The following is a 7,921-nucleotide window of genomic DNA, read 5'->3' as shown; positions in this document are numbered from 1 at the left end:
TGAGCCTGTAAATGACTGTCATCACATCAATTAAGAGTTTTTGTTGGTGGTGTTTAAAATGGTCATAATACTGTTCCTTCCTTATTCCATGTCCTGTGGCATCAGAAGAAGTTAATTAGAGCTCAGTATTGAACAACGTTACAGCAAAGCTATATTAAAACCACCCATGAAGAATGTAGGTCACTGAGGGTACAGTGCCACCACACCTAATTTAGCTTAGTTGGTTTCAGCACATGTCAGAAGAAATGCTTAGATACATATTCCTGATTGCTTCGCTACAAATGAAAAATTTGTATGCTTTTCTAAGTCTTGAAATTGTGAAAAATTGGACCAGCAATGAAAAAAAAATTGCATATTATTGTCATTCAGAGAATATTCTGAGAAGTAATCTAGAAAACAAAACAAAAACCTGTGTACTGAATATGCACATATGTTCTGCACAGATAATTGTCATCACTAGCTAATTTAATAGGTATTCACCTCTTCTTTCACCCATGCAACTGTTTTTTCCTCTTGATGTACAATTTTCTCTTTACCATAGAGTTCCAGCAGAAACACTCAACAGCTTTAAAGTAAAGTATCTTCTGTGTTGTTTTTAATCTTACCCAAAGGAACAATACACAAGGAAGCTTAGCTGACTTTGCAGGAGATCAGGAAGCAATAAAAACATATTTGCCAAGAAGTACTTGTGTCTTAAAAACTTGGTTTGACCCAGGTGCCTATACTACAGCTATTCTTAAGAGATCATGCAACATTTAAAAACAGTGGCTGGATAAGTACTTCTAGCTGATGGACAAATGAAAGGGAATTTCATAATTTTATCTATAGCTCTAAATAAGATGAGCTGTTTAAGTGAAGTCATTATATTCTCACTAGGGAAACACAAAGGAATTGGGATGCCAACAGTTTTGTGCAGAGATATAAACACTGTAGAGACAAAAAGAAATTTTTTTGCCTTGATCATTTTCCTTTCCCCAATCAAAAATTGTATAAAAGAACTTGATTTAATAGAAAGTCTTGATTTAGGGCATATTTTGATTAGGAATTATATGTTTGCATATTTTAACAAGATGATAAATAGCTGCTTTAAATAGAAAGCTTACATATTTTTCAAACAGATGTTTTTTCTTTCTTCCTCATTTACAAAACACTTCCAGCCAGTTTTTTCCCATTAAAGACACAGATTAGGCAGACAGAGACACTCAGACAGCAGGATATTCAAGATATATTGCTAAAATCTTGAAGATCTTTGGTACTGTAGAAAGGAGCAGGTTCTATGTTATACAGAAACCCACTGCAAGCAAACAATCTTTAACGGCAAGCAATCCATACCAAACAGATAGGGCTCTATAGGGCAAAAGTACAGTTTGGATGTAGATCTGGGACCTCACCTTCCATGGGTTAAACTCTGCTAGAAACAGAGGGAAAAGCCTTCAACAATAATTTTCACTTGTCCTGAGATAAAATATCCATGTATTTGGAGGAAAGTGAAGTACTACTGGACCATTAGAAGAGAAACTTTGTTAGCCTTCATCTCAAAAGCTGTACTTGCGCTACTGAGGCCCTTCAAAGTATATTTGTTTATAAGGCAGTTATGGGACAGTGACAAAATACCAACTTATATCTAAGTGTGACAGCTTTGTATTACGTAATTGCTTATGGTGATGAAGGCCTGGGATCGACCTTGATGTAATACTGCTTTTAAAGTAGTATAGCTCATCTGATTATTCAAGTTCTTCTTATTTGACTTAGCAGTAGAAAATGATAGTCCAAACTTTTTTCCATCACCACATCCTGAGAACTAACTCAGCTGACAAAGGCCTTCTACTCCAGAAAGTTCTTAAGTCCCAGGTGAATTAGTTTCCTTCAAATCCATTCCAAATGTTCTGCTCTTTGCTGTAAGATGACTTCTCCATGAAGAAGATGGAAACGAGATTTTGGTGACTGGTCTGAGTGTAAACACTTGTTTATTACTGATATTTTGAAGAGATTTGAAGCTTGAGTATGTAATCAGTGTGTGCTAATGAACTCTGTTGTCATATTTAGCTCTGTCTGCTGGTGTTATGACTCCCATTGATGACATCCCAATAATGTTTTTGTTTGTTTGTTTTGTCAGAAAAATTGTTTTAGAAGTGAAGTCTAAAACCATCAGGAGACAAATACTAGCATCCACTCAGTAGGTGTCAGTACACGTCCCTGTGCTTGGAGGAAGAGACAGGTGGCCTGCATTTGTGGATGGGTGGGTGGGAGGCTCTGCCTCTGGTAGGTCTCTGCATGGCACAGGAGGAACTGCCTGGAGCCTTGGGGTCACCCTGTCAAAGGTCATAAGACCTCACCAAGGCAGCCCAAGAAATTATTGTAAGTAAATGTGAGAGTGTGAAACTGCTTAAGGAAAACAAATATGTGATTTGGCACCATAAGCAACTACCCAGCAACTTGCAGGATTCTTGCCAGCTAGAATTTAATGTCTCTAGCAGATGATCTACCTGAACAAGCCTTGACTGAATATTTTCACAGACATGTTAATGATATCACACCCTTGCTAATGCAGCCTAACATACCTTTTGCTCTAAATGACAAGAGACTCCTGTGTTGTACTGACCTGAGCAATACATTCCATTTAGGGCTTTATTGTGTCTTGTATATGGGTAGAGCAAAATATTTCACATGTACAAACACAATCTTCAAAAAATTGTCTTTATTATAATTTAAGTACTAGACTTAATTTAATTTAATTCCTGGAAACTGAAGCTGATTACAAGAATTATAATGAAATGAGTTAAAGTGGAACTATTTTTTTCCCCTTCTATTACACTAATGAAAATGCAGACCACATTCTTCTGGTTTATTTTGTCTATGCACTTACATTTAACAGCCAAATGAATATTAATATAAAATGTTCACCTCACCACATACACACATCCCGTTCTCTGTGTTTATGAAGAGGTGCAATGGTCTTTTTATAAAACCTGTGTTGCGACTGTAAACTAGGTCTCCTGTATTTTCACTACTTGTCAGAAGTTCAAATGTTAGGAATTCATAGGAAAGTCATGAGAAAAACAAAACAAAACATAGTCCATACTTGTGCCCACATACTGAATACCCTGAATACTGGATTTGAGTCTGCTCCCTGAATCTCTATGGGCACATGAAAACTGAAAAGGATAGATGGAAGAAGATAAATAAGAATAAGAAAGGAGAAATTATGGCCAGTGATGAGGAGTGATTTCTGTACAACAAAGGATTAAATGAAGATTTAGTCTGGTAAATTAAATACTCCTTTTATAATGATTTTTTCTCACTTTTCTGATTTCTGTGGTCTGCTACTTTTGCATATGTAGCAATATTATTTTAAAAACACAGTCAAAATTAGATATGTCTTGATTGTTCCATACTCATTTATGGACAGAGGTAAAAATTATTAAAATATGCAATCCAGGAAAAAGATTTGGAATGCTGACATCATTTAAGAAAAGGAAAATAAGTAATAATGTAAACTACATTCCATAATTTTATTGGCAGTTAATTAGGGTATAAAGAACTTGACTGAAACATTAAAAGTCTGTGGCAAGTAAACCAAAGAGGAAGGAAAGGACTTGAGCCCTCGACATGTGAACTTTAAGTGTCCTCCTCAGCAACCTTTCCTCTGCATGAGTTTTGGCCTGAGACGGCTGGGAACAGTTTGGGAGGAACAGCACAAGGCTTTTCCTTGAGGCTAAGAGCCTAAGGACAGCCACCAGTAAACACGGTGAATGGGGGTCTTTCTTGTTTGTAGGTAAAGAACATTTATTTCTACGGTTCCAGTTCCTTCAGAGCCATGGATAAGCCTTAGCTGTGTTACATTTGCTCACTCAGATGTGGCCTGAGAAGCCCTCTCAGGAGAGACCTGCTGCTCCATCTGAAATTGCAGACTGTTTTGTATCCCACAAGTACTACAAGTTAAAAGGGCAGTGTACAATGTTAAGAGCAAACAGAAAGAAAATAAGGTTGAGAAAACTCTTCTCCAAGATATCTCTAATCATACATTGCTGTCAGACTGGACTTTTAGTCAAATCCACACACAATTACATTTATTTCTCTTCATCCTTTCTTGAGGCCACTAAACACTTCATGCTTTTTGCAGTCTTGGGGGAAGTTTCTACAGAATGTTAAATATGTTAATTTTTCAGATGAAAGATTCGCAGCCTAAAATTTAGGCTCAGACATCAGGATATGGTAACCTTCTGTAAAAAATGGAAGAGATTAGGGAGAAGAGATCCTTCTCCTGTGAGGAGCAGAGATCTCTTCCTTTCCTTCCCACAGATTCATGGTATACAACAAAATTAAGAGCCTTATGAGTCTCCAGGGAGTTAATAAGACATAATACAATTATATTATGTTAAAAACACCCGAACAAAATAAATCATTCATATGTTGCCCATTAATTTATCTTGTGTAGTTTACCTGAAAAATGATCTTAGAAATTCAAGATTTGATTCGTTCTATACTTTTTTTTTCCTGAAAAAAACTCTTCACCTGTCACTCTTCAAATTGATATGACTTTTCAGATGTTATGCACAATGAAGCATGTGATTAACACTAAAGTTGGTCTTGCAGATGTGTTTTATAGTTCTTCCATTCAACAAAATGAGTGTAAGGAAACAAGGAGAAGTCTGTATGCAGTAAGTAAAAATGGAAGAGCAAGATATGTAAGGAGAAAATGTATCTCTTTGCTAGATTAGCTGAGACAGAAGAAATCAGAAATTTGAGAGACACGGGAGAACTTAAGGAAGGAACTATAGACACGATGTTTTTCTGCTTTTTTTTGTCTTTCATCTTTGGTACAGGAGGTATAATTTTCTCTACAAATGTTGCTCCTCTACACATGCTTTGATCTGTATGGTTACCATAGAACTACTTTCAAAAATAACAGTGGTTGACTGCTGTAATTTAGAGAAACAAAGAAATTAGAAAAATAATTAAAAGTTCATTGTCTATATATATCCATCTCCTAAGGCTTGACTTATTTTTATATACTTAGAAGGAATTCTCTAAACTCTTACCTGAGCGTAATCCCGGACCTCCAATTGCACCAAAACACTTGTGCGTGTCTTTGGAGATTATCTTTACTGGTGTTCATATTCTTGATAACTTAAGTGTTTTATAGTCATGCCTTAATCCCAGGTTTGTATATGATGGCAACAGAAGTTTTGATAAAGAAATTAAAAAACATAGGATTTACTAAGTGCTGAAAACTTTTGCTGTGTTTTCTGTGATGCTTTATTTCATTTTTTACTTTCTTGACTTTCATGTAAACCTTGCAGTATAAATGGAGCTTTAATAATTAGCTATTGTAAAATTCTTTAACAGTAATTTAAAAATCACTCATATAAGAAAGCTAAATTGTAGTCTAAACATGTAGGAAAATCACTTTTGTGAATAAGATTATTACATTATCAGTCAAAGTTTCTTACTTACCAGTGAGAGATTTTTGAAATATTTATACACTGATTTTTTTTTCTAGTAAGGCATTGAAAAAACTTTATAACAACAAATTACATAGTTACATTACATATCTGCAGTGATATTTTTTTAAAGCAGAATATTATTCTAAGAATCACTTCCATGATCTGTCAGTTTTATTGTTCTTTCCACAAAACCTTCATTCTCTAAACATTTGCAGTGGCATGAGAAAATATATATATATTTTTTATGATTTGTTCTGTATATCTAACAAGTCAGGGTTTGTTTGGGGCTGGTAGAACTTTTTTTCTCTTACTTTTTTTTTTTTTCCCTCTAGTTTCTACAAAATTATATGATGTATAAAAGAGATTAATTTTCTGGTTTCCAATTTTTTTTTTGAGTGTTAGTTTTAGAATTGAGTCTTTTTTTTCCACAGTGCAACTTTCTAATAAGCAGGAAGTTACACATTTTTCACAAGACATCAACATATGAGGGACTTTAATTTATTTCTTTTTATTATATTTATTTAAAAAATGTTAAAGATCAGGCACTCCATTCAGTGGTCCAACCAGCCAGCTCTCTGGTGCTATCAGAATCTTCCTTTCATGCTAAGGTCTGATATTACTCTATCTAGACTTTCTAGTCTTGTGGCTGGAAAAAAGCTTTCAAACACCATTCTGTCACCATATGTTTCACTGATGATGAGACTGATAGACTGGGAAGCAAGTTGTGTGGTTCCCACTTATTTCAGAGGCTCATTGATTCTTCAGTCCAATTACAACCCAGTGACAACATTGTTGTTGCCTTAGTGCCGATTGTTCTAGGAGAGAATCCTGTTGCTCTTAGATGGAGAAGCTTGAGTGCCCTTGAAGATTATTTTCCCCCCAAATCAGAAAGTAAATTGAAACAGCATGGGACTTCTATTATAATATAAAGAATATATTGTAATCTCAGTTTAATTACATATCCATTCAATGCACATAGGTTATTTTGGAGGAAAATATATGTTTATTTTCCAGTCTTCTCTATTTTCAATATTTTTTCGCAAGTCCTCTAGATTAAAAACAACAAAAAAAAAGTCTCAAATTGATCTCTTTGCAAATAAAGATGAAAATATATACCTCGTATCTGGATATATGGTATTCAAGGCCATTATTCATAAATGCTAAAGGAGAAATCCTTTAGCTTTTGCACTGGTGAGGGAGCACTTGTTTTCCAAGATGCAATTTGCAGAAGACTCACAGTTTGAGGTAGAAGTCTCCTGTATCACAGACATATTAGATTTTCTGCATAACAGGAAGGTAGAGAGTGCTTGGCTCCACTCCTTCTCTGGCTTCCCGTTCTGATGTTCTAAGTCTCCATTTCATCCATTCTATTACTGGAACATGAATAATCAGTTGCTTATGTTGAAATAGGTTTTCTGGAACCTGTAATCATCCTGATAGGAAAAATCAACTTGTTCCCCTTGGAACACAGCAAGTGCTGTGAGCAGGATGGAGAACATCTCGCTGTTCAGCTAAATCACATCCCATAAAACAGGTCATTTGTAAATGAAAGTATGAATTGCTTCTGCTCATTAGAATCAGGCAGTTTTTCTCAAGCATGCATATGCATCCAATTTTCTGTCACTGATAATTCCATTCCTGTTCCAAGCAGCACTGCAAACTCAAACATAGGATGCAGCAACAGTACAGCCATAAATTAAGAAAATTGTCACTGAGTTTCCAACTCATAGTTTATCCAGTCCAATATCGCCTTTTTAGAGGTTAGTACTAAATAACCAATTATGCAGGTAAATATGCCCACCACATTACATTTCTTTCTAATCCTATTAGAGTTGCATCTAAGCCTTCAGGCTCGAGGCTTAATATATCTTAGAAAATGTTCTAATATTAACTATTGCATCTCAGGTTAATCTTGCCGTCCATTCAGTGTGCCCTTTGGGAGACTAGATAAGCATTAGGCCTTAGCATCTTATCAGTTAAAACTCCCTGGTAAAATTGTTTACTGTGGGGGGACACAACAAATTAACAAAACCAAAGAACCACTTTAACTCCTATCTGTTTTGCATTGTTCTACTTTTACTTTCTTTCCTCTATTTAAATCAATAGTCTCAGAAAAGAAAAATCAGTGAAAGAAAAACTCTTTTACATTGTACTTTCTTTTCTCTTCTTAAGACGGCTAAACGTCTTCTCTTTTCCCCACCTCTGGGATACAAGGAGAAATTTTGTGAAAACAAGCACCGTGTTGATATAGCTCCAGCTTTGTCCCTGAAGTATATTGTCACTAGTATACCACATTTAATATGTGATACATAACTATTACAATGAGACTCATTGTACATATCTACATAAGAACTCATTAAAAACATCCTCACCAAATTTATAACTATTATGTACGAACAAATAAATTCAGGTGATTGCATTGTGAACACCAGAGATCTTTGAAAGGAGTTGCATAGCAATTCAAGTATTTTCCA

This window comes from Anser anser, assembly GCF_964211835.1.
Source record: "Anser anser genome assembly, chromosome: 3".
NCBI lineage: Eukaryota > Metazoa > Chordata > Aves > Anseriformes > Anatidae > Anser > Anser anser.
This window is presented reverse-complemented; position numbering follows the sequence as displayed.